Source organism: Centropristis striata, chromosome 8 (assembly GCF_030273125.1).
Source record: "Centropristis striata isolate RG_2023a ecotype Rhode Island chromosome 8, C.striata_1.0, whole genome shotgun sequence".
In the NCBI taxonomy this organism is placed as follows: domain Eukaryota; kingdom Metazoa; phylum Chordata; class Actinopteri; order Perciformes; family Serranidae; genus Centropristis; species Centropristis striata.
This window is the reverse complement of record NC_081524.1, coordinates 15,837,099-15,862,504: the sequence shown is the minus strand read 5'-3', so window position 1 is coordinate 15,862,504 and position 25,406 is coordinate 15,837,099. Positions and strand designations below refer to the sequence as shown.

The following is a 25,406-nucleotide window of genomic DNA, read 5'->3' as shown; positions in this document are numbered from 1 at the left end:
GTGCTCGTACTTTCAGGGTAAGAATGCACCAGGCTTAGAAGAAAACCCTACTGTAAAGGGTTCAGGTTTGTTTATTGTGTTGAGAATTGCATTGAGGAAACCTTTAGCATTAAATTATCTGACTCCAACACAAAATCCTCACCTATTTCTCTGCGCCGATCGTTTGATGGGGAATGATGAGAAGGAGACGTCCAAGTTCTCTGTTTAACTTCACTTTATTACAATACGTCAAGAAATGTGCAGTAACAGAGTCTCTGGGTTCAAACTACACGTCCCTGACATGACATGCCACTCTCCCCTGAACCCTTTTTTATATCCTAACAAAGTTCACTAGAATGTAGGTAGATCTCTTCCAGAAGGTGCCTCCCTCTCGATCCGTTGGATTTGTCAGTTTAATCAATACGTGGACACGTCATGTCACCAAGCAGAGAAGTCAGTTATCTTTCTGCTCAGCACACCAAGTCTGTGACCTGACCTAGAACCAACTCTCAAATCACAACCTCCTCCCCTAGTATGATTTGCAGAGATATTATTGGAGACAGATTTCTATATAAAATATAAAACATATATTTTTGTGATTATAGAATCTTACTCTAAGTAGGACAGAGAAAGTTTAAGCAGATAGTAATCACAGTTTTAAAACAATATTAGCACAAGATCATTATATCAAAGCATCTTACATGATTAATCTATAAATGCACAGAGAGGTTACATATACAGTTAGTGAATTACGCATGTATAGATAGTGACCTTCGTCAATCAGAGACAGACAACAGAGACGGAATCACAGATTATTCTAACTATTGGAAGGCCAAAAGTAAACACAATAGGCAAAAAAGGTCTGGTCTCAATGCAAGCCTTTTATTTAGGTCACATGTAAAGTTATGCAGCGCTGGACTCAGACTGACACAGTTCTCGTAGGATCCCAGTCAGAGTGTCTGTAGTACTAATTCACATTTCATTTTCTTGGGCTGGACCCGCCCCTTAGGTTGGACTTACATGCAAACAATTTATATTGGCCAGTTACCAATGACATGGACAGGCCAACAGCTGTCCATGCCTCGATCGATGATTGTGATACACAATGCGAGTGTGTTGTCTTACAGGCGAGTACCGGTATCTATGAGCTAAAAAGTCTTGATCAAGATAAAATACAGCTTGTAGCCACATCTTGCTTCTGTGGGAACACAAACTGTGTGCTCCCACAGGCCTGTGGAAAAAGTAAAATGGAAGATTACTGGCATAGTGAAAGCTATAGTGGAGTAAAACGCATTGGCTATGTGAGCTAATAGCCTCTTTTTAATTTCCTAATTCTAACACTACCTTCAAAGCCTTATTCTTGCAGAGCTCCTATCCATCCACTCAAGTTGTACTTAGGAAACATCAAGGTAACCCCTCTATGCATGATTTAAGGAAGATGAATTTTGGAGACTGTTAATTCAAAAGCAAGAGGGTAACCAGCTAAGCCTGCCAGCTTAAACAATGCTCTCCTGCCTGAAATGCTCACCTTCACAAGAGACCAGAGGGGGGTGAAAAGAGGTCAGACAAGCACTGAGCGTAACTGCTGTGTCCACAAACAGCGTTGAGATAGGCATTCACACATCAGAAGTTGTAGAATGCCATACTCTTAGATATTGGCCCAAAATGATGACCAGCCAATGAACCAATCTACGGAGCCCCTAAGGGGACATGATGAAAAAACAAAGCTCACAAGTTACTACTGTGAGTGCTCAAAATGCTATTTCGTGCACACAAGGTAGTAACTTCGTGCACGCAAGGTAGTAACGAACCTAACCTGGGTTTAACAATTTGTACAAGTATTAGACATTGGGGCATTGGAGACATTGCATATTAGAAACTATAACTATTCTACATGAGGTAGATGATTAGCTATTTACAGTATTGATATAAAAACAGACTGCATCCATTCCAGTTACTGCACTCACTGTACAGTAGGCTGTAGGGACTACAGTGTATCTTGCATAAAATGTGTGCATTAAGTTATTCACAAAACTGAGAAAAAATACAAAAGTTTATGTTATTAAGCAGTTTGAGCATTTCCTGTCACTATCTGTCATCTAAATAAAAAATAAATGGAGCCATTCTTGTGCAGTTTTGCAGTCATGTGCAATCCTCTACTCCAGACTAGGCTATCGAAAAGAGAGAGAAAAGGTTTATCTCAGTGTAGAACATAGCAAAATGATACTCTGGTTTTTGTCTGAAGACCCAATAGAAAGGCTATCCCTCTTGGGTAAGCAGCACAGAAATGGGGGGAAAATCCTCCTGCTTCCACTGTTGTCTCATCATATTTTTTTACCTGAGACATCAGATGGCAGAGGCTGTAACTGCTCCTCTTCCTTTTTTTGTCAAGTCCATCAACCCATTCTGTACTTCTCAAGAATAATAATCATGATAATAACAATCATCCACTTATCTGGGGCCGGGTCACGGGAAAAGCAGGCAAAGCAAGGCTCCAGACCTCCCTCTTCCCAGCCACAACATCCAGGCCATGTGTCTTCCCCGGGGCCTCCTACCAGATGGATGTGCCCAGAACACCTCTAATGGGAGGTGCCAGGGACGCATTCTTAACAGATGTCCGAACCACCTTAGCTGGCTCCTTTTGATGCGAAGGAGCAGTGGCGCTACCCGAAGCTACCTCCGGATATCTGAGCTCCTCACCCCATCTCTAACTTTGAGGTCCTTTGTTCTGACCTCCACGCCTCAAATCGTGACAAGGCAGAACAAAGACCTAGAGTTTTATGCTTTTATGGTCCTTTGTATTGAAGCCATGTGGCCATTTGGACATCTCGTCTTCGTTCAGCAAACTTTTTTATCAATAAATGTCTTTTGGAATATAATGCAAAATATTTAATGTTGTAAATACATGAATGATACCAACCTCTTCTATGAGAAGATCTCCAAATTCATTCAACCTTAACTAAATATTAACATGGTGATTGGGTTATAATTATTAAGTTAATTATTAATCAGAGTTCAAAATTGATAGTTTCATAAAATTAAGAGACTAATTTAGTTAAATTGGTGATCTTTTCTCTGTTTTACAGAGTGGTGACCCATCCCAAGGTGACTCGTGAATAAATTAAGTCATATCATTAAACATAATTAAATAAGTTTTATTATATTTATTTATAACTTTGATAGACATCTTTACGCACTTTTGAACCATGACACCCACATAAGTGGAGCTCAGGATTGAGGCATATATAAACCCCAACAAGCACACGGGTTATCATTTACAATGGCTTTGTTCTATAAAATCTTCCCAGTAAGCCATGATTGAAATGAACATTGTACAGCCAGACCACAATCATTTAATTAAAAATCCATATTTTTAACAGCACTTACATATCCTTCACATTGGCTTTTGCATTCAAACTGAATGTGATTGAGCTTTATCATAGATTTTTTGAAACATTTGTTTAATATACATGTTTCTGGCTGCCATTTAATTTTCCAAAAGCATAATTGCATATGCAAAATAATTTCATATTAACATAATTGAAAATAGATTGGGTTGGTAGTAATATGACTTCATTTGAAGTTGTTTGAACTCAGCGGCAGTGTTCTGAAGCTTCTACTATATGAAGCTTATTGTGTTGAACCTAAAGACCACAATTTCCGCTGCACCTCTGTGGATGTCATTTTTTAACTGTCAATTGTTACCCCCCACCCACCCTCCCTGAGAAGATCTATTCACACATTATCATATTCACTTGGCAGTCCTGTATGTCATATATTGTGGAGATGAAACCCACAAAGTGGCCTGCTACATTCGATGATTGAAGATGCTATCTCCACCATTCAATCTTGCTTCTCACTGCTGTTATGTTTGATGAATAGCTAGCTTGACATACAGTTCCTGAGATCTCATTTGGATTTTAGCCTGTAGCTAGAAGGCCTGGCACCATTACACTCTGGCAGACACACATGCATGTGCAAACACATGCACAGATCACACACATAGCAAAAACATATAATCATGTGCGTTCAGGCAAGCACACGAACACATGTGAAACACCCATTTGCATCACTCAAAGTCTAATTTAGGTCATTCACATCAGACTTCATACTCCCTCACTTTTTCTCTTACTCCCCTCTCTCTCTCTCTCTCTCTCTCTCTCTCTCTCTTTCTCTCACTCTATGTGTCTCGACAGAGTCATTGTATTTTACCTAGACTATTATTTTAGACTAGAAAAACTGGGCAGGTCATGTATTACCTAGAGTCAAAGCAAACTTAGGGAAAATCTTGAGGCAAACTGGGAAACAGAACCAGCAATGAAGCCTGCTGTTGTGATGGCAATAGCAAACTGTGGACGATGTTAACGGCTGTTTTTCTGTGAAACAGCACACTCTTATCACTCATAAAATGAGTCCTACCTCCTTACATACCCCCATTGGTGTGATAACAGTCATAAAACTCAGTGACGGCCCTGTCGATGTGAGGGAATGCGTTGCATCCCGGTATCGTTCTCCTCCAAAGTTTTCTCATCTCAGCCGCCTACGCAGCTATGCTGATTATATAGCAACATAACAGATGTTCATTTTACTCGCCTCTCCCACACACAGTAACACCAGCCACATACATTTGTTCACCACAACAACCCCATGCACTGAGAGATCACCGGCTGTCAAAAGAATTTGTGTGCAAACTAAGTGAGTAGATGTGATTGTGTGTCTGAGGGACAGCATCACAGAAAATGTGTGTAGGAGGATAAAGTGTTTTGTAAAGCTGAAGGAAATATGACTGTGGTGAGTTTATGTGTGTGTCTGTGAGGGACTAACTTTTAGTTTTCCCGTTAAGTTCACTACAAACACCTTCCACGTAAGCAACAGTTTGCAGTCAAATACACAGGGGCAATGACACTGGAAGCTGACCAATGTGGAAAATAATATTATATTATTAATACTTTAAATCATTAAGCATATAGCATAGGAATTAAATCCACCTCTCAGAGACACATGTAAGACACATGTAAGCGAGCAAGTAAGATTGACCCTAATGTTAAAATGTCCAATTTCACAGGAAAAATAAACGTGTTAACAGCCTGGTTCAAATGATGCATCTACTCTCAAAAGATGATTTCCCCTTCCGTAACAACTCCGAGGGGGGTGAATTATTTTATATCTCACTCGTTTAAGTTTAGAAAATTCTGCACAATGAAGTGGGTCCGCGCTTTGAATGACAGGTGACGTAGCTGACGGCACTAGCCGCTAGCTGTCTGTAGCTTCTAGCAACGTGGCCCGTTGATTAGTACGTTCTCAAGAATTGTGACTCATTGTTGGGTTGACTCATGCAATCTTGGCTTTATAATCAAAACACAGCGTGGACTTGCCGAACATGGCTTACTTTTTGTCACAATAGATGACTTCCTTTCGTTCTCTTTCACAGAGAGCACAGGACAAGGCTCATCCGGGATTTGAACCCGGGACATTTCTCACCCAAAGCGAGAATCATACACCTACACCAACAAGCCGAGCTACTTTAATGTTATAGGAAGGCCGCGCGTCCATCGTACATCAGGACACACTAGAGAGTTTCCATTGTTTGACCTATGCAATATTTGCTTGAGAACAAAACCACAAGGTTGACATGCAAAATCCTCAAAGTTGGCCCAATCTTTGACTATACACATGACTTTGGCAGTACATGATTGGTGATCTTCGAGAACTTAAAGTTCTACCCTGTTTGTTCTCCTACCCAGAGAGCACAGGACAAGCATTGCTCGTCAAGGATTTGGACCCGGGACATCTGGCACCCTAAGCGAGAATGATACGCCTAGACGAACAATCCGAGGTACTTTTCTCTCATAGGAAGCCCGCACGACGGAGTCCATCGTAGATTAGTACGTACTCAAGAATTTACATTGTTTAGGTTGTGACTCATGCAATCTTGGCTTTGAAATCAAACCACAGCGTTGACTTGCCGAAATCTAGAGCATGGCTCACTTTTTGTCACAACACAAGACTTTGGCAGTACTTTTGTGGTCAACTTTCAGTTCTATCCTTTCGTTCTCTTTCAGAGAGAGCACAGGACAGGATTTGGGCTCCTCCGGGATTTGAACCCGGTACCTCTCGCACCCAAAGCCAGAATCATACCCCTAGACCAACGAGCCGAACTACTTTAATGTTATCGGAAGGCCGCGCGACGCGGTCCATCGTACATCAGAACAAAACCACAACGTTGACATGCAAACGGGGTTTGGACTTTTTTTCATGATACCGCTAGACAAACAATCCGAGGTACTTTTATCTCATAGGAAGCCCGCACGACGGAGGCCATTGTAGATTAATACTTACTCAAGAATTTACATTGTTTGGGTTGTGACTGATGCAATCTTGGCTTTGAAATCAAAACACATAGTTGACTTGCCGAAATCTAGAGCATGGCTCACTTTCTGTCACAACACATGACTTTGGCAGTACTTCTGTGGTCAACTTTCAGTTCTATTCTTTGGTTCTCTTTCAGAGAGAGCACAGGACAGGCTTGGGGCTCGTCCGGGATTTGAAACCGGGACCTCTCGCACCCAAAGCGAGAATCATACCCCTAGACCAACGAGCCGAGCTACTTTAATGTTATCGGAAGGCTGCGCGACGCGGTCCGCCGTACATAAGAACAAAACCACAACGTTGACATGCAAACAGGGTTTGGACTTTTTTTTATAATACCCCTAGACGAACAATCCGAGGTACTTTTATCTCATAGGAAGCCCGCACGACGGAGTCCATCGTAGATTAGTACGTACTCAAGAATTTACATTGTTTGGGTTGTGACTCATGCAATCTTGGCTTTGAAATCAAAATACAGCGTTGACTGGCCGAAATCTAGAACATGGCTAACTTTTTGTCACAACACAAGATTTTGACAGTACTTTTGTGGCCAACTTCCAGTTCTATCCTTCTAGAACATGGCTCACTTTTTGTCACAACACATGACTTTGGCAGTTCTTCTGTGGTCAACTTTCAGTTCTATCCTTTCATTCTCTTTCATTGAGAGCACAGGACAGCCTATGGGCTCGTCCGGGATTTGAAGACACAAGATTTTGACAGTACTTCTGTGGCCAACTTTCAGTTGTATCCTTCCGTTCTCTTACACAGAGAGCACAGGTCAGTCTTTGGGCTCGTCCGGGATTTGAACCCGGGACCTCTCGCACCCTAAGCGAGAATCATGCCCCTAGATCAACGAGACGAGCTACTTTAATGTTTTTGGAAGGCCGCGCGACGCGGTCCATCGTACATCAGAACAAAACCACAACGTTGACATGCAAAATCCTCAAAGTTGGCCCAATCTTTGCCTATACACATGACTTTGGCAGTACATGATTGGTGATCTTCGAGAACTTAAAGTTCTACCCTGTTTGTTCTCCTACCCAGAGAGCACAGGACAAGCATTGGGCTCGTCAAGGATTTGAACCCAGGACATCTCTGACCTTAAGTGAGAATAATACCCCTAGACCAAAAATCGGAGGTACTTTTATCTCATCGGAAGCCCACACGACGCAGTCCATCTTAGATTAGTACGTACTCAACATTGTTTGGGTTGTGACTGATGCAATCTTGGCTTTGAAATCAAAACACACAGTTGACTTGCCGAAATCTAGAACATGGCTCACTTTTTGTCACAACACAAGATTTTGACAGTACTTCTGTGGCTAACTTTCAGTTCTATCCTTCTGTTCTCTTACACAGACAGCACAGGACAAGATTTGGGCTCGTGCGGGATTTGAACCCGGGACCTCTCGCACCCAAATCTAGAATCATACACCTAGAGCAACGAGTTGAGCTACTTTAATGTTATCGGAAGGCTGCGCGACGCGGTCCACCGTACATCAGAACAAAACCACAACGTTGACATGCAAACAGGGTTTGGTCTTTTTTTTGATGATACCAATAGACGAACAATCCGAGGTACTTTTATCTCATAGGAAGCCCGCACGACGGAGTCCATCGTAGATTAGTTCGTCCTCAAGAATTTACATTGTTTGGGTTGTGACTCATGCAATCTTGGCTTTGAAATCAAATCACATAGTTAACTTGCCGAAATCTAGAACATGGATGACTTTTTGTCAAAACACATGACTTTGGCAGTACTTCTGTGGCCAACTTACAGTTCTATCCTTTCGTTCTCTTTCAGAGAGAGCACAGGACAACCTTAGGGCTCGTCCGGGATTTGAACCCAGGACCTCTTGCACCCTAAGCGAGAATCATACCCCTAGACCAACGAGCCGAGCTACTTTAATGTTATCGGAAGGCCGTGCGACGCGGTCCACCGTACATCAGAACAAAACCACAACGTTGACATGCAAACAGGGTTTGGTCTTTTTTTTTGATGATACCAATAGAGGAACAATCCGAGGTACTTTTATCTCATAGGAAGCCCGCACGACGGAATCCATCGTAGATTAGTACGTACTAAAGAATTTACATTGTTTGGGTTGTGACACATGTAATCTTGGCTTTGAAATCAAAACACAGCTTTGACTTGCTGAAATCAAGAACATGGCTCACTTTTTGTCACAACGCATGACTTTGGCAGTACTTCTGTGGCCAACTTTCAGTTCTATCCTTTCATTCTCTTTCAGAAAGAGCACAGGACAGCCTTTGGGCTCGTCCGGGATTTGAACCCGGGACCTCTCGCACCCTAAGCGAGAATCATACCCCTAGACCAACGAGCCGAGCTACTTTAATGTTTTTGGAAGGCCGCGCGACGCGGTCCATCGTACATCAGAACAAAACCACAACGTTGACATGCAAAATCCTCAAAGTTGGCCCAATCTTTGCCTATACACATGACTTTGGCAGTACATGATTGGTGATCTTCGAGAACTTAAAGTTCTACCCTGTTTGTTCTCCTACCCAGAGAGCACAGGACAAGCATTGGGCTCGTCAAGGATTTGGACCCGGGACATCTCGGACCTTAAGTGAGAATAATACCCCTAGACCAAAAATCGGAGGTACTTTTATCTCATCGGAAGCCCACACGACGGAGTCCATCGTAGATTAGTACGTACTCAAGAATTTACATTGTTTGGGTTGTGACACATGCAATCTTGGCTTTGAAATCAAAACACATAGTTGACTTGCCGAAATCTAGAACATGGCTCACTTTTTGTCACAACACAAGATTTTGACAGTACTTTTGTGGACAACTTTCAGTTCTATCCTTCTAGAACATGGCTCACTTTTAGTCACAATATATGACTTTGGCAGTACTTCTGTGGTCAACTTTCAGTTCTATCCTTTCATTCTCTTTCAGAGAGAGCACAGGACAGCCTTTGGGCTCGTCCGGGATTTGAACCCGGGACCTCTCTCACCCAAAGCGAGAATCATACCCCTAGACCAACGTGCCTATACACATGACTTTGGCAGTACATGATTGGTGATCTTAGAGAACTTAAAGTTCTACTCTCTTTGTTCTCCTACCCAGAGAGCACAGGACAAGCACTGGGCTCGTCAAGGATTTGGACCCGGGACATCTCGGACCTTAAGTGAGAATAATACCCCTAGACCAAAAATCGGAGGTACTTTTATCTCATTGGAAGCCCGCACGACGGAGTCCATCGTAGATTAGTACGTACTCAAGAATTTACATTGTTTGGGTTGTGACTCATGCAATCTTGGCTTTGAAATCAAAAGACAGCGTTGACTTGCTGAAATTTAGAACATGGCTCACTTTTTGTCACAACACATGACTTCGGCAGTACTTCTGTGGCCAACGTTCAGTTCTATCCATCCGTTCTCTTACACAGAGAGCACAGGTCAAGCTTTGGGCTCGTCTGGGATTTGAACCCGGGACCTCTCGCACCCAAAGCAAGAATCATACCCCTAGACCAACGAGCCGAGCTACTCTAATGCTATCGGAAGGCCGCGCGACGCGGCCCATCGTACATCAGAACAAATCCACAACGTTGACATGCAAACTCCTCAAAGTTGGCCCAATCTTTGCCTATACACATGACTTTGGCAGTACATGATTGGTGATCTTCGAGAACTTAAAGTTCTACCCTGTTTGTTCTCCTACCCAGAGAGCACAGGACAAGCATTGGGCTCGTCAAGGATTTGGACCTGGGACATCTCGGACCTTAAGTGAGAATATTACCCCTAGACCAACGAGACGAGCTAATTTAATGTTATCGGAAGGCCGCGCGACGTGGTCCGTCGTACATCAGAACAAAACCACAACGCTGACATGCAAAATCCGCAAAGTTGGCCCAATCTTTGCCTATACACATGCCTTTGGCAGTACATGATTGGTGATCTTCGAGAACTTAAAGTTCTACCCTGTTTGTTCTCCTACCCAGAGAGCACAGGACAAGCATTGGGCTCGTCAAGGATTTGGACCCGGGACATCTCGAACCTTAAGTGAGAATAATACCCCTGGACCAAAAATCGGAGGTACTTTTATCTCATAGGAAACCCGCACGACAGAGTCCATCGTAGATTAGTACGTACTCAAGAATTTACATTGTTTGGGTTGTGACTCATGCAATCTTGGCTTTGAAATCAAAATACATAGTTGACTTGCCGAAATTTAGAACATGGCTCACTTTTTGTCACAACACATGACTTTGGCAGTACTTCTGTGGCCAACTTTCAGTTCTATCCTTCCGTTCTCTTACACAGAGAGCACAGGTCAAGCTTTGGGCTCGTCCGGGATTTGAACCCGGGACCTCTCGCACCCAAAGCGAGAATCATACCCCTAGACCAACGAGCCGAGATACTTTAATGTTATCGGAAGGCCGCGCGACGCGGTCCATCGTACATCAGAACAAATCCACAACGTTGACATGCAAAATCCTCAAAGTTGGCCCAATCTTTGCCTATACACATGACTTTGGCAGTACATGATTGGTGATCTTCGAGAACTTAAAGTTCTACCCTGTTTGTTCTCCTACCCAGAGACCACAGGACAAGCATTGGGCTTGTCAAGGATTTGGACCCGGGACATCTCAGACCTTAAGTGAGAATAATACCCATAGACCAAAAATCGGAGGTATTTTTATCTCATCCGAAGCCCGCACGACGCAGTCCATCGTAGATTAGTACTTACTCAAGAATTTACATTGTTTGGGTTGTGACTGATGCAATCTTGGCTTTGAAATCGAAACACATAGTTGACTTGCCGAAATCTAGAACATGGATCACTTTTTGTGACAACACATGACTTTGGCAGTACTTCTGTGGCCAACTTACAGTTCTATCCTTTCGTTCTCTTTCAGAGAGAGCACAGGACAAGCTTTGGGCTCGTCCGGGATTTGAACCCGGGACCTCTCGCACCCTAAGCGAGAAATCAAAACACACAGTTGACTTGCCGAAATCTAGAACATGGCTCACTTTTTGTCACAACACAAGATTTTGACAGTACTTCTGTGGCCAACTTTCAGTTCTATCCTTCTAGAAAATGGCTCACTTTTTGTCACAACACATGACTTTGGAAGTACTTCTGTGGTCAACTTTCAGTTCTATCCTTTCGTTCTCTTTCAGAGACTCTTTCAGAGCCTTTGGGCTCGTCCGGGATTTGAACCGGTGACCTCTTTCAACCGAAGCGAGAATCATACCCCTAGACCAACGAGCCAAGCTACTTTAATGTTATCGGAAGGCCGCACGATGCGGTCCACCGTACATCAGAACAAAACCACAACGTTGACATGCAAACAGGGTTTGGTCTTTTTTTTTATGATACCCTTCAATGAACAATCCGAGGTACTTTTATCTCATAGGAAGGCTGCACGACGGAGTCCATCGTAGATTAGTACGTACTCAAGAATTTACATTGTTTGGGTTGTGACTAATGCAATCTTGGCTTTGAAATCGAAACACATAGTTGACTTGCCGAAATCTAGAACATGGATCACTTTTTGTGACAACACATGACTTTGGCAGTACTTCTGTGGCCAACTTACAGTTCTATCCTTTCGTTCTCTTTCAGAGAGAGCACAGGACAAGCTTTGGGCTCGTCCGGGATTTGAACCCGGGACCTCTCGCACCCTAAGCGAGAATCATACCCCTAGACCAACGAGCCGAGCTACTTTAATGTTTTCGGAAGGCCGCGCGACGCGGTCCATCGTACATCAGAACAAAACCACAACGTTGACATACAAAATCCTCAAAGTTGGCCCAATCTTTGCCTATACACATGACTTTGGCAGTACATGATTGGTGATCTTCGAGAACTTAAAGTTCTACCCTCTTTGTTCTCCTACCCAGAGAGCACAGGACAAGCATTGGGCTCGTCAAGGATTTGGACCCGGGACATCTGGCACCCTAAGCGAGAACGATCACCCTAGACGAACAATCCGAGGTACTTTTATCTCATAGGAAGCCCACACGACGGAGTCCATCGTAGATTAGTACGTACTCAAGAATTTACATTGTTTGGGTTGTGACTCATGTAATCTTGGCTTTGAAATCAAAACACACAGTTGACTTGCCGAAATCTAGAACATGGCTCACTTTTTGTCACAACACAAGATTTAGACAGTACTTTTGTGGACAACTTTCAGTTCTATCCTTCTAGAACATGGCTCACTTTTAGTCACAATATATGACTTTGGCAGTACTTCTGTGGTCAACTTACAGTTCTATCCTTTCGTTCTCTTTCAGAGAGAGCACAGGACAAGCTTTGGGCTCGTCCGCGATTTGAACCCGGGACCTCTCGCACCCTAAGCGAGAATCATACCCCTAGACCAACGAGACGAGCTACTTTAATATTTTCGGAAGGCCGCGCGACGCGGTCCATCGTACATCAGAACAAAACCACAACGTTGACATACAAAATCCTCAAAGTTGGCCCAATCTTTGCCTATACACATGACTTTGGCAGTACATGATTGGTGATCTTCGAGAACTTAAAGTTCTACCCTGTTTGTTCTCCTACCCAGAGAGCACAGGACAAGCATTGGGCTCGTCAAGGATTTGGACCCGGGACATCTCGGACCTTAAGTGAGAATAATACCCCTAGACCAAAAATCGGAGGTACTTTTATCTCATCGGAAGCCCACATGACGGAGTCCATCGTAGATTAGTACGTACTCAAGAATTTACATTGTTTGGGTTGTGACTCATGTAATCTTGGCTTTGAAATCAAAACACAGCGTTGACTTGCTGAAATTTAGAACATGGCTCACTTTTTGTCACAACACATGACTTTGGCAGTACTTCTGTGGCCAACGTTCAGTTCTATCCTTCTAGAACATGGCTCACTTTTTGTCACAACACATGACTTTGGCAGTACTTCTGTGGTCAACTTTCAGTTCTATCCTTTCATTCTCTTTCATTAAGAGCACAGGACAGCCTATGGGCTCGTCCGGGATTTGAAGACACAAGATTTTGACAGTACTTCTGTGGCCAACTTTCAGTTCTGTCCTTCCGTTCTCTAACACAGAGAGCACAGGTCAAGCTTTGGGCTCGTCCGGGATTTGAACCCGGCACCTCTCGCACCCAAAGCGAGAATCATACCCCTAGACCAATGAGCCAAGCTACTTTAATGTTATCGGAAGGCCGCGCGACGCGGTCCATCGTACATCAGAACAAATCCACAACATTGACATGCAAAATCCTCAAAGTTGGCCCAATCTTTGCTTATACACATGACTTTGGCAGTACATGATTGGTGATCTTCGAGAACTTAAAGTTCTACCCTGTTTGTTCTCCTACCCAGAGACCACAGGACAAGCATTGGGCTTGTCAAGGATTTGGACCCGAGACATCTCATTCCTTAAGTGAGAATAATACCCCTAGACCAAAAATCGGAGGTATTTTTATCTCATCCGAAGCCCGCACGACGCAGTCCATCGTAGATTAGTACTTACTCAAGAATTTACATTGTTTGGGTTGTGACTCATGCAATCTTGGCTTTGAAATCAAAACACATAGTTAACTTGCCGAAATCTAGAACATGGATGACTTTTTGTCAAAACACATGAGTTGGGCAGTACTTCTGTGGCCAACTTACAGTTCTATCCTTTCGTTCTCTTTCAGAGAGAGCACAGGACAACCTTAGGGCTCGTCCGGGATTTGAACCCAGGACCTCTTGCACCCTAAGCGAGAATCATACCCCTAGACCAACGAGCCGAGCTACTTTAATGTTATCGGAAGGCCGCGCGACGCGGTCCACCGTACATCAGAACAAAACCACAACGTTGACATGCAAACAGGGTTTGGTCTTTTTTTTGATGATACCAATAGAGGAACAATCCGAGGTACTTTTATCTCATAGGAAGCCCGCACGACGGAGTCCATCGTAGATTAGTACGTACTAAAGAATTTACATTGTTTGGGTTGTGACACATGTAATCTTGGCTTTAAAATCAAAACACAGCTTTGACTTGCTGAAATCAAGAACATGGCTCACTTTTTGTCACAACACATGACTTTGGCAGTACTTCTGTGGCCAACTTTCAGTTCTATCCTTTCATTCTCTTTCAGAGAGAGCACAGGACAGCCTTTGGGCTCGTCCGGGATTTGAACGGTCCATCGTACATCAGAACAAAACCACAACGTTGACATGCAAAATCCTCAAAGTTGGCCCAATCTTTGCCTATACACATGACTTTGGCAGTACATGATTGGTGATCTTCGAGAACTTAAAGTTCTACCCTGTTTGTTCTCCTACCCAGAGAGCACAGGACAAGCATTGGGCTCGTCAAGGATTTGGACCTGGGACATCTCGGACCTTAAGTGAGAATAATACCCCTAGACCAAAAATCGGAGGTACTTTTATCTCATCGGAAGCCCACACGACGGAGTCCATCGTAGATTAGTACGTACTCAAGAATTTACATTGTTTGGGTTGTGACACATGCAATCTTGGCTTTGAAATCAAAACACATAGTTGACTTGCCGAAATCTAGAACATGGCTCACTTTTTGTCACAACACAAGATTTTGACAGTACTTTTGTGGACAACTTTCAGTTCTATCCTTCTAGAACATGGCTCACTTTTAGTCACAATATATGACTTTGGCAGTACTTCTGTGGTCAACTTTCAGTTCTATCCTTTCATTCTCTTTCAGAGAGAGCACAGGACAGCCTTTGGGCTCGTCCGGGATTTGAACCCTGGACCTCTCGCACCCGAAGCGAGAATCATACCCCTAGACCAACGAGCCGAGCTACTTTAATGTTATCGGAAGGCTGCGCGACGCGGTCCACCGTACATCAGAACAAAACCACAACGTTGACATTCACAAACCTCAAAGTTGGCCCAATCTTTGCCTATACACATGACTTTGGCAGTACATGATTGTTGATCTTCGAGAACTTAAAGTTCTACCCTGTTTGTTCTCCTACCCAGAGAGCACAGGACAAGCATTGGGCTCGTCAAGGATTTGGACCTGGGACATGTTGACATGCAAAATCCGCAAAGTTGGCCCAATCTTTGCCTATACACATGCCTTTGGCAGTACATGATTGGTGATCTTCGAGAACTTAAAGTTCTACCCTGTTTGTTCTCCTACCCAGAGAGCACAGGACAAGCATTGGGCTCGTCAAGGATTTGGACCCGGGACATCTCGAACCTTAAGTGAGAATAATACCCCTGGACCAAAAATCGGAGGTACTTTTATCTCATAGGAAACCCGCACGACAGAGTCCATCGTAGATTAGTACGTACTCAAGAATTTACATTGTTTGGGTTGTGACTCATGCAATCTTGGCTTTGAAATCAAAATACATAGTTGACTTGCCGAAATTTAGAACATGGCTCACTTTTTGTCACAACACATGACTTTGGCAGTACTTCTGTGGCCAACTTTCAGTTCTATCCTTCCGTTCTCTTACACAGAGAGCACAGGTCAAGCTTTGGGCTCGTCCGGGATTTGAACCCGGGACCTCTCGCACCCAAAGCGAGAATCATACCCCTAGACCAACGAGCCGAGATACTTTAATGTTTTCGGAAGGCCGCGCGACGCGGTCCATCGTACATCAGAACAAAACCACAACGTTGACATACAAAATCCTCAAAGTTTTCCCAATCTTTGCCTATACACATGACTTTGGCAGTACATGATTGGTGATCTTCGAGAACTTAAAGTTCTACCCTCTTTGTTCTCCTACCCAGAGAGCACAGGACAAGCACTGGGCTCGTCAAGGATTTGGACCCGGGACATCTCGGACCTTAAGTGAGAATAATACCCCTAGACCAAAAATCGGAGGTACTTTTATCTCATCGGAAGCCCACACGACGGAGTCCATCGTAGATTAGTACGTACTCAAGAATTTACATTGTTTGGGTTGTGACACATGCAATCTTGGCTTTGAAATCAAAACACATAGTTGACTTGCCGAAATCTAGAACATGGCTCACTTTTTGTCACAACACAAGATTTTGACAGTACTTTTGTGGACAACTTTCAGTTCTATCCTTCTAGAACATGGCTCACTTTTAGTCACAATATATGACTTTGGCAGTACTTCTGTGGTCAACTTTCAGTTCTATCCTTTCATTCTCTTTCAGAGAGAGCACAGGACAGCCTTTGGGCTCGTCCGGGATTTGAACCCCGGACCTCTCGCACCCGAAGCGAGAATCATACCCCTAGACCAACGAGCCGAGCTACTTTAATGTTATCGGAAGGCTGCGCGACGCGGTCCACCGTACATCAGAACAAAACCACAACGTTGACATTCACAAACCTCAAAGTTGGCCCAATCTTTGCCTGTACACATGACTTTGGCAGTACATGATTGTTGATCTTCGAGAACTTAAAGTTCTACCCTGTTTGTTCTCCTACCCAGAGAGCACAGGACAAGCATTGGGCTCGTCAAGGATTTGGACCCGGGACATCTGGCACCCTAAGCGAGAACGATCACCCTAGACGAACAATCCGAGGTACTTTTATCTCATAGGAAGCCCACACGACGGAGTCCATCGTAGATTAGTACGTACTCAAGAATTTACATTGTTTGGGTTGTGACTCATGTAATCTTGGCTTTGAAATCAAAACACACAGTTGACTTGCCGAAATCTAGAACATGGCTCACTTTTTGTCACAACACAAGATTTAGACAGTACTTTTGTGGACAACTTTCAGTTCTATCCTTCTAGAACATGGCTCACTTTTAGTCACAATATATGACTTTGGCAGTACTTCTGTGGTCAACTTACAGTTCTATCCTTTCGTTCTCTTTCAGAGAGAGCACAGGACAAGCTTTGGGCTCGTCCGCGATTTGAACCCGGGACCTCTCGCACCCTAAGCGAGAATCATACCCCTAGACCAACGAGACGAGCTACTTTAATATTTTCGGAAGGCCGCGCGACGCGGTCCATCGTACATCAGAACAAAACCACAACGTTGACATGCAAAATCCTCAAAGTTGGCCCAATCTTTGCCTATACACATGACTTTGGCAGTACATGATTGGTGATCTTCGAGAACTTAAAGTTCTACCCTGTTTGTTCTCCTACCCAGAGAGCACAGGACAAGCATTGGGCTCGTCAAGGATTTGGACCCGGGACATCTCGGACCTTAAGTGAGAATAATACCCCTAGACCAAAAATCGGAGGTACTTTTATCTCATCGGAAGCCCACATGACGGAGTCCATCGTAGATTAGTACGTACTCAAGAATTTACATTGTTTGGGTTGTGACTCATGTAATCTTGGCTTTGAAATCAAAACACAGCGTTGACTTGCTGAAATTTAGAACATGGCTCACTTTTTGTCACAACACATGACTTTGGCAGTACTTCTGTGGCCAACGTTCAGTTCTATCCTTCTAGAACATGGCTCACTTTTTGTCACAACACATGACTTTGGCAGTACTTCTGTGGTCAACTTTCAGTTCTATCCTTTCATTCTCTTTCATTAAGAGCACAGGACAGCCTATGGGCTCGTCCGGGATTTGAAGACACAAGATTTTGACAGTACTTCTGTGGCCAACTTTCAGTTCTGTCCTTCCGTTCTCTAACACAGAGAGCACAGGTCAAGCTTTGGGCTCGTCCGGGATTTGAACCCGGCACCTCTCGCACCCAAAGCGAGAATCATACCCCTAGACCAATGAGCCAAGCTACTTTAATGTTATCGGAAGGCCGCGCGACGCGGTCCATCGTACATCAGAACAAATCCACAACATTGACATGCAAAATCCTCAAAGTTGGCCCAATCTTTGCTTATACACATGACTTTGGCAGTACATGATTGGTGATCTTCGAGAACTTAAAGTTCTACCCTGTTTGTTCTCCTACCCAGAGACCACAGGACAAGCATTGGGCTTGTCAAGGATTTGGACCCGAGACATCTCATTCCTTAAGTGAGAATAATACCCCTAGACCAAAAATCGGAGGTATTTTTATCTCATCCGAAGCCCGCACGACGCAGTCCATCGTAGATTAGTACTTACTCAAGAATTTACATTGTTTGGGTTGTGACTCATGCAATCTTGGCTTTGAAATCAAAACACATAGTTAACTTGCCGAAATCTAGAACATGGATGACTTTTTGTCAAAACACATGAGTTGGGCAGTACTTCTGTGGCCAACTTACAGTTCTATCCTTTCGTTCTCTTTCAGAGAGAGCACAGGACAACCTTAGGGCTCGTCCGGGATTTGAACCCAGGACCTCTTGCACCCTAAGCGAGAATCATACCCCTAGACCAACGAGCCGAGCTACTTTAATGTTATCGGAAGGCCGCGCGACGCGGTCCACCGTACATCAGAACAAAACCACAACGTTGACATGCAAACAGGGTTTGGTCTTTTTTTTGATGATACCAATAGAGGAACAATCCGAGGTACTTTTATCTCATAGGAAGCCCGCACGACGGAGTCCATCGTAGATTAGTACGTACTAAAGAATTTACATTGTTTGGGTTGTGACACATGTAATCTTGGCTTTAAAATCAAAACACAGCTTTGACTTGCTGAAATCAAGAACATGGCTCACTTTTTGTCACAACACATGACTTTGGCAGTACTTCTGTGGCCAACTTTCAGTTCTATCCTTTCATTCTCTTTCAGAGAGAGCACAGGACAGCCTTTGGGCTCGTCCGGGATTTGAACGGTCCATCGTACATCAGAACAAAACCACAACGTTGACATGCAAAATCCTCAAAGTTGGCCCAATCTTTGCCTATACACATGACTTTGGCAGTACATGATTGGTGATCTTCGAGAACTTAAAGTTCTACCCTCTTTGTTCTCCTACCCAGAGAGCACAGGACAAGCATTGGGCTCGTCAAGGATTTGGACCCGGGACATCTCGGACCTTAAGTGAGAATAATACCCCTAGACCAAAAATCGGAGGTACTTTTATCTCATCGGAAGCCCACACGACGGAGTCCATCGTAGATTAGTACGTACTCAAGAATTTACATTGTTTGGGTTGTGACACATGCAATCTTGGCTTTGAAATCAAAACACATAGTTGACTTGCCGAAATCTAGAACATGGCTCACTTTTTGTCACAACACAAGATTTTGACAGTACTTTTGTGGACAACTTTCAGTTCTATCCTTCTAGAACATGGCTCACTTTTAGTCACAATATATGACTTTGGCAGTACTTCTGTGGTCAACTTTCAGTTCTATCCTTTCATTCTCTTTCAGAGAGAGCACAGGACAGCCTTTGGGCTCGTCCGGGATTTGAACCCTGGACCTCTCGCACCCGAAGCGAGAATCATACCCCTAGACCAACGAGCTGAGTTGCTTTAATGTTATCGGAAGGCTGCGCGACGCGGTCCACCGTACATCAGAACAAAACCACAACGTTGACATTCACAAACCTCAAAGTTGGCCCAATCTTTGCCTATACACATGACTTTGGCAGTACATGATTGTTGATCTTTGAGAACTTAAAGTTCTACCCTGTTTGTTCTCCTACCCAGAGAGCACAGGACAAGCATTGGGCTCGTCAAGGATTTGGACCTGGGACATGTTGACATGCAAAATCCGCAAAGTTGGCCCAATCTTTGCCTATACACATGCCTTTGGCAGTACATGATTGGTGATCTTCGAGAACTTAAAGTTCTACCCTGTTTGTTCTCCTACCCAGAGAGCACAGGACAAGCATTGGGCTCGTCAAGGATTTGGACCCGGGACATCTCGAACCTTAAGTGAGAATAATACCCCTGGACCAAAAATCGGAGGTACTTTTATCTCATAGGAAACCCGCACGACAGAGTCCATCGTAGATTAGTACGTACTCAAGAATTTACATTGTTTGGGTTGTGACTCATGCAATCTTGGCTTTGAAATCAAAATACATAGTTGACTTGCCGAAATTTAGAACATGGCTCACTTTTTGTCACAACACATGACTTTGGCAGTACTTCTGTGGCCAACTTTCAGTTCTATCCTTCCGTTCTCTTACACAGAGAGCACAGGTCAAGCTTTGGGCTCGTCCGGGATTTGAACCCGGGACCTCTCGCACCCAAAGCGAGAATCATACCCCTAGACCAACGAGCCGAGATACTTTAATGTTTTCGGAAGGCCGCGCGACGCGGTCCATCGTACATCAGAACAAAACCACAACGTTGACATACAAAATCCTCAAAGTTGGCCCAATCTTTGCCTATACACATGACTTTGGCAGTACATGATTGGTGATCTTCGAGAACTTAAAGTTCTACCCTGTTTGTTCTCCTACCCAGAGAGCACAGGACAAGCATTGGGCTCGTCAAGGATTTGGACCTGGGACATCTCGGACCTTAAGTGAGAATAATACCCCTAGACCAAAAATCGGAGGTACTTTTATCTCATCGGAAGCCCACACGACGCAGTCCATCTTAGATTAGTACGTACTCAACATTGTTTGGGTTGTGACTGATGCAATCTTGGCTTTGAAATCAAAACACACAGTTGACTTGCCGAAATCTAGAACATGGCTCACTTTTTGTCACAACACAAGATTTTGACAGTATTTCTGTGGCTAACTTTCAGTTCTATCCTTCTGTTCTCTTACACAGACAGCACAGGACAAGATTTGGGCTCGCGCGGGATTTGAACCCGGGACCTCTCGCACCCAAATCGAGAATCATACCCCTAGAGCAACGAGTTGAGCTACTTTAATGTTATCGGAAAGCTGCGCGACGCGGTCCACCGTACATCAGAACAAAACCACAACGTTGACATGCAAACAGGGTTTGGTCTTTTTTTTGATGATACCAATAGACGAACAATCCGAGGTACTTTTATCTCATAGGAAGCCTGCACGACGGAGTCCATCGTAGATTAGTTCGTCCTCAAGAATTTACATTGTTTGGGTTGTGACTCATGCAATCTTGGCTTTGAAATCAAAACACATAGTTAACTTGCCGAAATCTAGAACATGGATGACTTTTTGTCAAAACACATGAGTTGGGCAGTACTTCTGTGGCCAACTTACAGTTCTATCCTTTCGTTCTCTTTCAGAGAGAGCACAGGACAACCTTAGGGCTCGTCCGGGATTTGAACCCAGGACCTCTTGCACCCTAAGCGAGAATCATACCCCTAGACCAACGAGCCGAGCTACTTTAATGTTATCGGAAGGCCGCGCGACGCGGTCCACCGTACATCAGAACAAAACCACAACGTTGACATGCAAACAGGGTTTGGTCTTTTTTTTGATGATACCAATAGAGGAACAATCCGAGGTACTTTTATCTCATAGGAAGCCCGCACGACGGAGTCCATCGTAGATTAGTACGTACTAAAGAATTTACATTGTTTGGGTTGTGACACATGTAATCTTGGCTTTAAAATCAAAACACAGCTTTGACTTGCTGAAATCAAGAACATGGCTCACTTTTTGTCACAACACATGACTTTGGCAGTACATGATTGGTGATCTTCGAGAACTTAAAGTTCTACCCTGTTTGTTCTCCTACCCAGAGAGCACAGGACAAGCATTGGGCTCGTCAAGGATTTGGACCTGGGACATCTCGGACCTTAAGTGAGAATAATACCCCTAGACCAAAAATCGGAGGTACTTTTATCTCATCGGAAGCCCACACGACGCAGTCCATCTTAGATTAGTACGTACTCAACATTGTTTGGGTTGTGACTGATGCAATCTTGGCTTTGAAATCAAAACACACAGTTGACTTGCCGAAATCTAGAACATGGCTCACTTTTTGTCACAACACAAGATTTTGGCAGTACTTCTGTGGCCAACGTTCAGTTCTATCCATCCGTTCTCTTACACAGAGAGCACAGGTCAAGCTTTGGGCTCGTCCGGGATTTGAACCCGGGACCTCTCGCACCCTAAGCGAGAAATCAAAACACACAGTTGACTTGCCGAAATCTAGAACATGGCTCACTTTTTGTCACAACACAAGATTTTGACAGTACTTCTGTGGCTAACTTTCAGTTCTATCCTTCTGTTCTCTTACACAGACAGCACAGGACAAGATTTGGGCTCGCGCGGGATTTGAACCCTGGACCTCTCGCACCCAAATCGAGAATCATACCCCTAGAGCAACGAGTTGAGCTACTTTAATGTTATCGGAAAGCTGCGCGACGCGGTCCACCGTACATCAGAACAAAACCACAACGTTGACATGCAAACAGGGTTTGGTCTTTTTTTTGATGATACCAATAGACGAACAATCCGAGGTACTTTTATCTCATAGGAAGCCCGCACGACGGAGTCCATCGTAGATTAGTTCGTCCTCAAGAATTTACATTGTTTGGGTTGTGACTCATGCAATCTTGGCTTTGAAATCAAAACACATAGTTAACTTGCCGAAATCTAGAACATGGATGACTTTTTGTCAAAACACATGAGTTGGGCAGTACTTCTGTGGCCAACTTACAGTTCTATCCTTTCGTTCTCTTTCAGAGCGAGCACAGGACAACCTTAGGGCTCGTCCGGGATTTGAACCCAGGACCTCTTGCACCCTAAGCGAGAATCATACCCCTAGACCAACGAGCCGAGCTACTTTAATGTTATCGGAAGGCCGCGCGACGCGGTCCACCGTACATCAGAACAAAACCACAACGTTGACATGCAAACAGGGTTTGGTCTTTTTTTTGATGATACCAATAGAGGAACAATCCGAGGTACTTTTATCTCATAGGAAGCCCGCACGACGGAGTCCATCGTAGATTAGTACGTACTAAAGAATTTACATTGTTTGGGTTGTGACACATGTAATCTTGGCTTTAAAATCAAAACACAGCTTTGACTTGCTGAAATCAAGAACATGGCTCACTTTTTGTCACAACACATGACTTTGGCAGTACTTCTGTGGCCAACTTTCAGTTCTATCCTTTCATTCTCTTTCAGAGAGAGCACAGGACAGCCTTTGGGCTCGTCCGGGATTTGAACGGTCCATCGTACATCAGAACAAAACCACAACGTTGACATGCAAAATCCTCAAAGTTGGCCCAATCTTTGCCTATACACATGACTTTGGCAGTACATGATTGGTGATCTTCGAGAACTTAAAGTTCTACCCTCTTTGTTCTCCTACCCAGAGAGCACAGGACAAGCATTGGGCTCGTCAAGGATTTGGACCCGGGACATCTCGGACCTTAAGTGAGAATAATACCCCTAGACCAAAAATCGGAGGTACTTTTATCTCATCGGAAGCCCACACGACGGAGTCCATCGTAGATTAGTACGTACTCAAGAATTTACATTGTTTGGGTTGTGACACATGCAATCTTGGCTTTGAAATCAAAACACATAGTTGACTTGCCGAAATCTAGAACATGGCTCACTTTTTGTCACAACACAAGATTTTGACAGTACTTTTGTGGACAACTTTCAGTTCTATCCTTCTAGAACATGGCTCACTTTTAGTCACAATATATGACTTTGGCAGTACTTCTGTGGTCAACTTTCAGTTATATCCTTTCATTCTCTTTCAGAGAGAGCACAGGACAGCCTTTGGGCTCGTCCGGGATTTGAACCCGGGACCTCTCGCACCCGAAGCGAGAATCATACCCCTAGACCAACGAGCCGAGCTACTTTAATGTTATCGGAAGGCTGCGCGACGCGGTCCACCGTACATCAGAACAAAACCACAACGTTGACATTCACAAACCTCAAAGTTGGCCCAATCTTTGCCTATACACATGACTTTGGCAGTACATGATTGTTGATCTTCGAGAACTTAAAGTTCTACCCTGTTTGTTCTCCTACCCAGAGAGCACAGGACAAGCATTGGGCTCGTCAAGGATTTGGACCTGGGACATGTTGACATGCAAAATCCGCAAAGTTGGCCCAATCTTTGCCTATACACATGCCTTTGGCAGTACATGATTGGTGATCTTCGAGAACTTAAAGTTCTACCCTGTTTGTTCTCCTACCCAGAGAGCACAGGACAAGCATTGGGCTCGTCAAGGATTTGGACCCGAGACATCTCATTCCTTAAGTGAGAATAATACCCCTAGACCAAAAATCGGAGGTATTTTTATCTCATCCGAAGCCCGCACGACGCAGTCCATCGTAGATTAGTACTTACTCAAGAATTTACATTGTTTGGGTTGTGACTCATGCAATCTTGGCTTTGAAATCAAAACACATAGTTAACTTGCCGAAATCTAGAACATGGATGACTTTTTGTCAAAACACATGAGTTGGGCAGTACTTCTGTGGCCAACTTACAGTTCTATCCTTTCGTTCTCTTTCAGAGAGAGCACAGGACAACCTTAGGGCTCGTCCGGGATTTGAACCCAGGACCTCTTGCACCCTAAGCGAGAATCATACCCCTAGACCAACGAGCCGAGCTACTTTAATGTTATCGGAAGGCCGCGCGACGCGGTCCACCGTACATCAGAACAAAACCACAACGTTGACATGCAAACAGGGTTTGGTCTTTTTTTTGATGATACCAATAGAGGAACAATCCGAGGTACTTTTATCTCATAGGAAGCCCGCACGACGGAGTCCATCGTAGATTAGTACGTACTAAAGAATTTACATTGTTTGGGTTGTGACACATGTAATCTTGGCTTTAAAATCAAAACACAGCTTTGACTTGCTGAAATCAAGAACATGGCTCACTTTTTGTCACAACACATGACTTTGGCAGTACTTCTGTGGCCAACTTTCAGTTCTATCCTTTCATTCTCTTTCAGAGAGAGCACAGGACAAGCTTTGGGCTCGTCCGGGATTTGAACGGTCCATCGTACATCAGAACAAAACCACAACGTTGACATGCAAAATCCTCAAAGTTGGCCCAATCTTTGCCTATACACATGACTTTGGCAGTACATGATTGGTGATCTTCGAGAACTTAAAGTTCTACCCTCTTTGTTCTCCTACCCAGAGAGCACAGGACAAGCATTGGGCTCGTCAAGGATTTGGACCCGGGACATCTCGGACCTTAAGTGAGAATAATACCCCTAGACCAAAAATCGGAGGTACTTTTATCTCATCGGAAGCCCACACGACGGAGTCCATCGTAGATTAGTACGTACTCAAGAATTTACATTGTTTGGGTTGTGACACATGCAATCTTGGCTTTGAAA

General features: G+C 44.0%; 20 non-coding genes across 20 annotated transcripts; all 20 read right to left on the bottom strand.

The window, feature by feature from the left end:
• Positions 1–6,508: 6,508 nt before the first annotated feature.
• trnap-ugg (transfer RNA proline (anticodon UGG)) lies at positions 6,509–6,580 on the bottom strand. Its single transcript has one exon. It is a non-coding gene; the product is annotated as a tRNA-Pro (tRNA).
• A 555-nt stretch (positions 6,581–7,135) lies between these two features.
• On the bottom strand, positions 7,136–7,207 carry trnap-agg (transfer RNA proline (anticodon AGG)). The gene has a single exon. It is a non-coding gene; the product is annotated as a tRNA-Pro (tRNA).
• Positions 7,208–8,173: 966 nt separating this feature from the next.
• On the bottom strand, positions 8,174–8,245 carry trnap-agg (transfer RNA proline (anticodon AGG)). The gene has a single exon. It is a non-coding gene; the product is annotated as a tRNA-Pro (tRNA).
• A 376-nt stretch (positions 8,246–8,621) lies between these two features.
• On the bottom strand, positions 8,622–8,693 carry trnap-agg (transfer RNA proline (anticodon AGG)). The gene has a single exon. It is a non-coding gene; the product is annotated as a tRNA-Pro (tRNA).
• A 1,093-nt stretch (positions 8,694–9,786) lies between these two features.
• trnap-ugg (transfer RNA proline (anticodon UGG)) lies at positions 9,787–9,858 on the bottom strand. The gene has a single exon. It is a non-coding gene; the product is annotated as a tRNA-Pro (tRNA).
• An 802-nt stretch (positions 9,859–10,660) lies between these two features.
• Positions 10,661–10,732, bottom strand: trnap-ugg (transfer RNA proline (anticodon UGG)). The gene has a single exon. It is a non-coding gene; the product is annotated as a tRNA-Pro (tRNA).
• Positions 10,733–11,968: 1,236 nt separating this feature from the next.
• Positions 11,969–12,040, bottom strand: trnap-agg (transfer RNA proline (anticodon AGG)). Its single transcript has one exon. It is a non-coding gene; the product is annotated as a tRNA-Pro (tRNA).
• A 1,381-nt stretch (positions 12,041–13,421) lies between these two features.
• Positions 13,422–13,493, bottom strand: trnap-ugg (transfer RNA proline (anticodon UGG)). The gene has a single exon. It is a non-coding gene; the product is annotated as a tRNA-Pro (tRNA).
• A 526-nt stretch (positions 13,494–14,019) lies between these two features.
• On the bottom strand, positions 14,020–14,091 carry trnap-agg (transfer RNA proline (anticodon AGG)). Its single transcript has one exon. It is a non-coding gene; the product is annotated as a tRNA-Pro (tRNA).
• A 962-nt stretch (positions 14,092–15,053) lies between these two features.
• Positions 15,054–15,125, bottom strand: trnap-cgg (transfer RNA proline (anticodon CGG)). Its single transcript has one exon. It is a non-coding gene; the product is annotated as a tRNA-Pro (tRNA).
• Positions 15,126–15,818: 693 nt separating this feature from the next.
• On the bottom strand, positions 15,819–15,890 carry trnap-ugg (transfer RNA proline (anticodon UGG)). The gene has a single exon. It is a non-coding gene; the product is annotated as a tRNA-Pro (tRNA).
• A 602-nt stretch (positions 15,891–16,492) lies between these two features.
• trnap-cgg (transfer RNA proline (anticodon CGG)) lies at positions 16,493–16,564 on the bottom strand. The gene has a single exon. It is a non-coding gene; the product is annotated as a tRNA-Pro (tRNA).
• Positions 16,565–17,945: 1,381 nt separating this feature from the next.
• trnap-ugg (transfer RNA proline (anticodon UGG)) lies at positions 17,946–18,017 on the bottom strand. Its single transcript has one exon. It is a non-coding gene; the product is annotated as a tRNA-Pro (tRNA).
• Positions 18,018–18,543: 526 nt separating this feature from the next.
• trnap-agg (transfer RNA proline (anticodon AGG)) lies at positions 18,544–18,615 on the bottom strand. Its single transcript has one exon. It is a non-coding gene; the product is annotated as a tRNA-Pro (tRNA).
• Positions 18,616–19,577: 962 nt separating this feature from the next.
• trnap-cgg (transfer RNA proline (anticodon CGG)) lies at positions 19,578–19,649 on the bottom strand. Its single transcript has one exon. It is a non-coding gene; the product is annotated as a tRNA-Pro (tRNA).
• Positions 19,650–20,342: 693 nt separating this feature from the next.
• On the bottom strand, positions 20,343–20,414 carry trnap-ugg (transfer RNA proline (anticodon UGG)). Its single transcript has one exon. It is a non-coding gene; the product is annotated as a tRNA-Pro (tRNA).
• A 966-nt stretch (positions 20,415–21,380) lies between these two features.
• Positions 21,381–21,452, bottom strand: trnap-agg (transfer RNA proline (anticodon AGG)). The gene has a single exon. It is a non-coding gene; the product is annotated as a tRNA-Pro (tRNA).
• A 1,336-nt stretch (positions 21,453–22,788) lies between these two features.
• Positions 22,789–22,860, bottom strand: trnap-agg (transfer RNA proline (anticodon AGG)). The gene has a single exon. It is a non-coding gene; the product is annotated as a tRNA-Pro (tRNA).
• Positions 22,861–23,822: 962 nt separating this feature from the next.
• Positions 23,823–23,894, bottom strand: trnap-cgg (transfer RNA proline (anticodon CGG)). The gene has a single exon. It is a non-coding gene; the product is annotated as a tRNA-Pro (tRNA).
• A 693-nt stretch (positions 23,895–24,587) lies between these two features.
• trnap-agg (transfer RNA proline (anticodon AGG)) lies at positions 24,588–24,659 on the bottom strand. Its single transcript has one exon. It is a non-coding gene; the product is annotated as a tRNA-Pro (tRNA).
• Between the last annotated feature and the right edge of the window lie 747 nt (positions 24,660–25,406).